This window comes from Saccostrea cucullata, unplaced genomic scaffold (assembly GCF_032062105.1).
Source record: "Saccostrea cucullata isolate Sc308-1 unplaced genomic scaffold, CSIRO_AGI_Scuc_v1 ctg8285, whole genome shotgun sequence".
Classification (NCBI taxonomy): domain Eukaryota; kingdom Metazoa; phylum Mollusca; class Bivalvia; order Ostreida; family Ostreidae; genus Saccostrea; species Saccostrea cuccullata.
Window position 1 is genome coordinate 29336 of NW_026929146.1, and position 8223 is coordinate 37558.

The following is an 8223-nucleotide window of genomic DNA, read 5'->3' on the forward strand; positions in this document are numbered from 1 at the left end:
AGACAATACGGTTTTACAAATGTCGTATTCTTTTTTGGACGATAAAATTAAGTTTTCGAAAACAGTCTGTAATATGTGTTTCAGTTTTTCTATTTTTTAGAATTGACAAATGCACGAAACAGGGTTCAATACTTGGTCCTGTTATTTTTAATATTTTGTATTATCCGCAATTTTTCATTTTGTCCCAGATTCAGACTCTAAACTACGCCGATTCTGACAACACTCTTTCAAATACAAGTGACGTATTGCCACCAGTGAAAGTTATGACCCCGTGCTAAGATTTTAAGATTCTAAAATACACACTGTATCAATTATTTTACTAGAGGCATGACCGGTTATAAATTGTCCTTAGTTTTTATGTATCAATTAGTAAATACATATTTTTTCTATTCTATAAACATGTTTTTTAATATAATCTTTATTCAATTTGCTTCAATATATAACATCTGCATTTTTGCACATTAAATTTTATTGAATTCTTTCAATTGGTATATTTTGTCTTGTATTTAAGGTGTTTTATTGTAAAATATAGGATGAACATACATTATTAATTATCAGACAATTGTTAAAAAAGTATTAACCACCTGCAAGCCAGGGATTGTGATCATATCATTCTGTAATAATAAATCCCGTATTTGATTTCTGTTTTCCAGTTCTCTCCACTTCGAATTCTCAAGTTCAATTTAAACCAAAATCGTCGATTTTTGGTGGTGAACGAGAGAGAAGAAAAATGAAAAAAAATACAGGAAAGAGCACTGCGGTTTGTTTATGATGACTACAAAAATTCATATAGTTATCTTTTGGACAAATCAAATTTACCATGCCTGAAACTCAGGCGTATTAAAACAATGGCCATAGAATGTTTTAAGATTTTAAACAAGCAAAGCCCGTCTTTCCTGCATGATTTTATTCATATTAAAGAAATACCTTATTCTTTAAGATTCACGAAAACTGCTGTTTTACCAAAAACAAGATCAACAATATATGGGTTGAAGTCTTTTAGATATGAGTCTGCAAAACTTTGGAATTCTTTACCAGAATCTTTTAGAAATATTACTACTTTTAATCAGTTTAAATCCAACATAAATAGTTGTACGGAAATTGTTGTAATTGCTGTGCCTGTCGCTAATTTTATTTGTAGAAACTAGTAAACAGGGATTTAAGTTATTTCCGGTTGTCACTTTTAATGTGGTGAATACTGTCACTGTGAAACACCACGGAGGAATAGTGATATTTTTTAGTAGTGTGATGTAAGTTTTAAAAACTGTTTCTTTTTATTAAGGTCTTCCGTTTCCAACGGAAGACCTTATTGTTTTCGTTCGGTTTCTTTTTCCCTATTATTATTAAGGTCTTCCGTCTTCAGCGGAAGACCTTCTTGTTATTCTTAGGTTTCTTTTCCACTATTTTTATTAAGGTCTTCCGTCTTCAGCGGAAGACCTTCTTGTTATTCTTAGGTTTCTTTTCCACTATTTTTAGGGTCTTCCGTCTTCAGCGGAAGACCCTTCTATTATTCTTATGTTTCTTTTTCAATTTTCTTCTTCTTATTATTATTATTAAGGTCTTCCGTCTTCAGCGGAAGACCTTCTTGTTATTCGTTTGTTTCTTTTCCACTGTTTTTCTTATTATTTTTTTCTTACCGATTTTGTGCACGCGATTTCTCAAAAACGGTTGGTTATATTTTTACTTGATATCTCGAAAAGTATTGACAATTTGTAATACTTCAAAGAAGCAAAGTTGTTCAAAATGACAAGCTTAATCTATTTGAGTCGTCAAAATACGTCCGGCGTCGTCACTTGCGGCCAAACCGGAAGTAGTCAAAAACGCGTATTTTTGCCGTTCTTGTCAAGTTTTTTGAGTAATATATAACTCTTGGAGCATAAAATTAATTTTCCGTCCGTCGTCGTCACTTCCGGTTAAACCGGAAGTAGCAAAAATTGCTTATTTTTTGCATTAATTAACATAGCTTTAGAGGATTCAAACCATTTTTGGGCGTTATTTCTCATTTTTGTTGAAAATGAAAGCTACTTCCGGTCAAACAGGACGGAAGACCCTACTCGTTGCTTTGCAACGAGCTTTGCTCTAGTTATCATTATTATTCTTTTTTTCTGCACAAATTTTGTGCAGAGGATTTCTCAGAGATGGTTGGATGGATTTTCTTCAAATTTTCAGGGATGATGCTAGATGATCTGAAGTTTATACCGGCTGAAAATCACTTCAGGTCTAGAGTTATGGCCCTTTTTTTAAAATTCAGAGGACCTTCTTGTCCGTCACATGATCTCGAAAACGGCTTGAGCTAGAGCGCTGAAATTTTCAGTGATGATAGAAGACATGTTCCCATGTTACTGGGATTTTGGATAGTTTCCCGAAATACATAGTATGGAAGCTCGGTAGGGGTCAAAATTTAGGATACCTTTTATGAATGATTTTTTTTAGACATTTTGCATCATATCTTTTGAAATATAATTATTTTGTTAAAACATAATGAACAATATTTGTGCAAAATCACAAGATCTTTAAGAGGATACCTTGAAAAAAGTGCTGAGTCATCACATTAAGGGCAAATAGGGGCCAAAAGTCTTCAATCGATAACTCTTTAGTAGTAAATATTTTGTAATACATTACTGTAGCAAAAATGTTTATCTCAACAATCTACAATTATGCATTATAATTTTCATGTCGTATGGTACATAATTAGGGGCCACAAGGGGCCAGAATGCTAAATCTTTGTCGCTTTATATCTCGAAAGTGAGAAATATTCTGATAAGTAATATTGAACAAAAGATGTTCAAAATCATGCTCTGAACAATATGCAACCTTTTATTTTTTGCTAAACGTCCCCATTAGGGTGTTGAAGGGTTGGCCCCTAAATATGTCTTTTGCAAATAACTCGAAAACGAAAAAGAATCTCTGAATAGTTGTTGAACAAAAAGTGTTCAAAATCCTAAGAGCTTTCAGATGAAATCAAGAAAAAGGGGCTGGGCACTAAAATTAGGGGCCAAAAGGGGCCGAGAGTCTTCAATCGATAACTCTTTACCAGTTAATATTTTGTAATACATTACTGAAGCAAAGATGTTTATCTCAACCATTTACAACTATATATTATGATTTTTATGTCGTATGGTACATAATTAGGGGCCACAAGGGGCCAGATTGCTAAATCTTTGACACATCATATCCCGAAAGTGAGAAATATTTTGATAAGTAATATTGAAGAAAAGATGTTTAAAATCATGTTCTGAACAATATGAAACCTTTCATTTTTCGCTAATCGTCCCCATTAGGGAGTTGAAGGGTTGGCCCCTAAATATTTCTTTTGCTAATAACTCGAAAACGAAAAAGAATCTCTGAAAGTTGTTGAACAAAAAGTGTTCAAAATCCAAAGAGCTTTCAGATGAAATCAAGAAAAAGGGGCTGGGCGCTCAAATTAGGAGCCAAGAGGGGCCAAAAATCTTCAATCATAACTCTATAGTTGTTAATATTTTGTAATACATTACTGAAGCAAAGATGTTTATCTCCACAATTTACAACTATATATTATGATTTTCATATCGTATGGTACATAATTAGGGGCCAAAAGGGGCTAAAATTCTTTTTTCGATAACTCTTTTACAGTCAATATTTTGTTATACATTACTGAAGCAAAAATGTTTATATCAATACTCTACAACTGTATATTATGATTTTCATGTCGTATCTTACATAATTAGGGGCCACAAGGGGCCAGAATGCTAAATCTTTGAAGCTTTATGTCTTGAAAGTGAGAGTTATTTTGACAAGTAATATTGAACAAAAGATGTTCAAAATCAGGTTCTGGACAATATGCAACCTTTTATTTTTCACTAAACGTCCCCATTAGGGAGTTGAAGGGTTGGCCCCTAAATATTTCTTTTGCAAATAACTCGAAAACGAAAAAGAATCTCTGAATAGTCGTTGAACAAAAAGTGTTCAAAATCCTAAGAGCTTCAAGATGAAATCCAGGAAAAGGGCTGGACACTCAAATTAGGGGCCAAAAGGGGCTAGAAATCTATTTTTGATAACTCTTTAACAGTCAATATTTTGTTATACATTACTGAAGCAAAAATATTTATGTCAACAATCTACAACTGTATATCATGATTTTAATGTCGTATATTGTATAATTAGGGGCCACAAGGGGCCAGAATGCTAAATCTTTGACGCTTTATATTTCAAAAGTGAGAAATATTTTGATAAGTAATATTGAACAAAAGATGTTCAAAATCATGTTCTGAACAATATGCACCCTTTCATTTTTCGCTAAACGTCCCCATTAAGGAGTTGAAGGGCTGGTCCCTAAATATTTCTTTTGCGAATAACTCGAAAACAAAAAAGAATCTCTGAATAGTTGTTGAACAAAAAGTGTTCATAATCCTATGAGCTTTAAAATGATATGAAGAAAATAGGGCTGATCCCTAATTTTAGGGGCCGTGAGGGGCCAAAAGTTGATTTTAGAGGGTCACTTTGTCCGGCAATGTTCTCAAAAACCGTTGAAGATAGAAGTATGACATTTTCAGTGATGATAGAGCAATCTTTGGAGAAGTGAATTGAGTATATCATTGTTGCCGGAAGTATGAAGCACCGACGCTCGCTATGGCGCAAAAATTGTCCTATCAAGAATTTCAAATTTTTTTTTTACACATTTTCAAAGATAACTTTTTACCTAGAAATATTTTGTTAAGACATGTAGAACAAAAGAAGTGTAGAATTACACGACCTTTCATACGATATCACAAAAAAAGGACTGGCCCCTAAATTAAGGCCCTAGAGGGGCCGAAAGTATTTCCTTTATATCTCAAAAAGTATTGAGAATTTGTAATACATCAAAGAAGCAAAGTTGTTCAAAATGTCAAGCTATATCTAAAGGGGTCGTCGAAATACGTCCGGCGACGTCATTTCGGTCAAACCGAAAGTAGTCAGAAATTGCATATTTTTGCTGTTCTTGACAGGTTTTTGGATATCATATGTCACTGGAAGCTTAAATCTTAATTCCGTCCGTCGACGGTACTTCCGGTCAAACCGAAAGTTGCCAAAAATGGCTTAATTTTGCCATAATTAATATAAATTTGGAGGATTTAACCATTTTTTTTGACTTCATTTCTCTTTTTTTTTAAAATGAAAGTTACTTCCGGTCAAACAGGACGAAAGACCTCGGTTCTAGTTATTAAGGTCTTTCGTCTTCACGGAAGACTTTCTAGTGATTCTCATTACATTGTTGTAGACCTCCTGACACTGTTGTATCGAAAACTATTCAGTAGTTTTCTGTGAAAATTTCAGGAATTATGCGTCATTATATGAAGTTGTGGCATGGGTATGAAAATTTGGAATACTCACCTTTGGTTCCAAGTTATTGACACTTTTCTGATTTTAAAATGCAATTTTGTCCCCCCTTTTTTTCGAAAATGGTTTAAGATATTAACTGGAGACTTGTAAGAGATTATAGATGATGACTTTTAGATATGACGAATCACCCTTTCGTGTGTCGTCGGTACTTCCGGTTGCTACCGGAAGCGTATTTTCTAACTTTTTTGTTTTTCAATATTTTTCATTGATTTTAAAAATGTTAAGAGAGACCCTTCTTATTATGCTTACTATATAATTTGTTTGAATATTGATAAATCCAAACTCTAGAAATTAACATTCAAAAATCTGAAGTGGGTCCAAAATGGCGGCTGTCTCTGTCAACTACTAGGATTGTCACGTCGTTGTTACGTTGTAAACGTGTGTCAAACTATGTTTTAATCCATGGTGGTCTCAAACGTCTTCTATAATTGGTTATAGCTGGTTCTCAAAGTAGAAAAAAAAACTAAATGTGCAAATGAAATACGATACCTAGTATCGTTTACTTTTTCCGGAATAACAGATTTTAAACCATACACTGTAGCTATAAGTAAAAGTTTTTAAGAAACATATATAGTAAGCATTAAACGTAACCACCGTTTTCCTAATGCACACTTGAATTAAACAAATAGAAAAGACAGAAATAAGAAAACCATATCTAAAAAGATAATCTAATGGAGTTTATATCATCATTCTTGTCTCAATGATCTCATTCAAGTTATTAAACATAAATGGTGTTTGATTCCTTGACACAGATTTTAAACCATAGTTATAAGTAAAAGTTTTTAAGAAACATATATAGTAAGTATTAAACATAACCACCGTTTTCCTAATACACAGTTGAATTAAACAAGTAGAAAAGACAGAAATAAGAAAACCATATCTAAAAAGATAATTTAATGGAGTTTATATCATCATTCTTGTCTCAATGATCTCATTCAAGTTATTAAACATAAATGGCGTCTGATTCCTTGACCCTCGTAGGACGACACGCTTTTCGGCGAAGCAATTCAAGCTGTACATTAAAGTTTAAGTAATCGGGATATTTCATTATAGGGATAAACAGCAAAATAAAAATCAGTTGAAAATTATAGCAGTTTCACTGATTTAGTGCTAGTTATCTATATATGATATGGAATGTGTAAATGCGTTAAATATACTTTCTTAACAATGAAATTTAAGCTATACGAACAATCTTTTTTATTTCCATTGAAACTATCACACCTATTTAATGGAACATTCCAAAGAAAAAGGCCCGAAGATTTCTTCGATTCGTTTGACGCAAAATTATGAATAGTGACCCGCCTTTCATTTTTCTTAGACAGATGTACTGTTGCAGAAGTATATAAATGTATATTTAAAGCTATGGTCTCAATAGCATAGTAGTCAGCGCTTTGGACCCGGGTTCAATCCCCTTTGTTTCCATGAAAAGTTATATCACTTTTCAGCTCGATTTTGGTTTTTTTTTTCCAGAATTGGACGGAAGACCTCTCGTTGCTCGCAACGAGTTTCTTTTCTAGTTATTATTCTTATTTTTTTCCCCAAAATTTTGTGCACGCGATTTCTCGAAAATTGTTCAGTGGTTTTCTGTGAAAATTTCAGAAATTATGCGTCATTATATGAAATTGTGGCATGGATAGGAAAAGTTTGGAATACTCACCTTTGGTTGCAAATTATTGACACTTTTCTGATTTTAAAATGCAATTTTGTCCCCCCTTTTTTTCGAAAATGGTTTAGGATATTAACTGGAGACTTGTAATACATGATAGATTATGACTTTAGATATGCGAAATCGCCTTTTCGTGTGTCGTCTGTACTTCCGGTCACTACCGGAAGCAAATTTAAAAATTCCGTATTTTCTAACTTTTTTGTTTTTCAATAATTTTCATTTATTTTTTATTTGTTTATAGAAACCCTTCTTTTAATGTTTATTATCTAATTTGTTTGAATATTGATAAATCCAAACTCTAGATATTAATATTTGAAAATCTGAAGCGTTTCCAAAATGGCGGTTGTCTCTGTCAACTCCGACATTTTGCAATAGGGGTTTATGGAGGCAGCCGAGCGTTTGCTTGTATGAAAGTCACATAAGGTTAAATGAAATGTAAAGGAATACCTGGATTGTCACGTCGTAGTTACGTTGGAATTCTATGTCAAACTAACGTCTTCTATAATTGGTTTTGGCTGGTTCTCAAAGTAGAAAAAGAAAAGACTAAATGTGCAAATGAAATTCGATACCTAATATCTTTTGATTTGCACCACAAAAAAAAAAAACAAATTTAATTCATAGTTATAAGTAATAACTATTGTTTTTCAAGAAAGACTATCAATCAATATAGTAATGATTGATTGATTTTATATTGTTTAGCGCCGAGTCGGCAATATTTCAGTCATATTTCGGCGGGCAATGAATATAGTAAGTATAAAATTTAACCACTATTTTTCCCATGCACAATTGTGTCATATTAAACTAATAGAAAAGACAAAAATGAGAAAACCATTAAGATCGCTTAATGGAGTTTACATTAACATTCTTGTCTCAAACATCTTATTCAAGTTATTGAACATAAATGGTATCCGATTCCTTTACCGTCGTAGGACGAGTCACGTTTTTTTTGACAAAACATTTCAACCTTTTCATGAAAGTTTAACTAATCGCGATAGATCACTTTGGGGATAAAATTCATAGCCGTTTCACAGCTTTAGTGTTACTTACTTATATACGATATGGAATTTGTAAAATGCGGTTAATATACTTTCTAAACCTCAAATTTTAGGTTATAGAAGCGTTATTTTTAATGTCATTGAAGCTATCACACCTATTTAAAAGAACATTCCAACGAAAAGGAGCGAAGATTTACTCGTGGC